Below are 589 nucleotides of genomic sequence, written 5' to 3' on the forward strand. Positions count from 1 at the left end.
GTATAACTATATAATATCATATAATATTTATTATAGGTTTATATAATATTATACATAACAAATAATATATATAGAAGCAGGATATATATTTATTATATAATTATTATATATTATATAAATTTATTATATATTATATAATATGATATGTATTATATAATGTAGGACTTCCCTGGTGGCTCAGGTGGTAAAGAATCCGCCTGCAATGCAGGAGACCCGGGTTGGGTCACTGGTTGGAAAGATTCCCTGGAGAAAGAAATGGCTACCCATTCCAGTATTCTTGTCTGGAAAATTCCATGGAAAGAGGAGTCCATGGGGTCGCAAAGAGTTGAACACAACTGAGCAATTAACACACACACACATTATATAATATATATTTATATATATATATGTATATATGTATATATCCAGAGGCAGGAGATAGAGAACTTTGGTGCTGGATGGACCTGAGTTTAAACCTGCTCTGTTTATATTTAAGCCTACTTTGTATGTATGCTGCTGCTAAGTCGCTTCATCTGTGCGACCCCATGGACTGCAGCCCACCAGGCTCCCCCGTCCCTGGGATTCTCCAGGCAAGAACACTGGAGTGGGT

The sequence above is a fragment of the Bison bison genome, unplaced genomic scaffold, assembly GCF_000754665.1.
Source record: "Bison bison bison isolate TAMUID 2011002044 unplaced genomic scaffold, Bison_UMD1.0 scf7180017864244, whole genome shotgun sequence".
Classification (NCBI taxonomy): domain Eukaryota; kingdom Metazoa; phylum Chordata; class Mammalia; order Artiodactyla; family Bovidae; genus Bison; species Bison bison.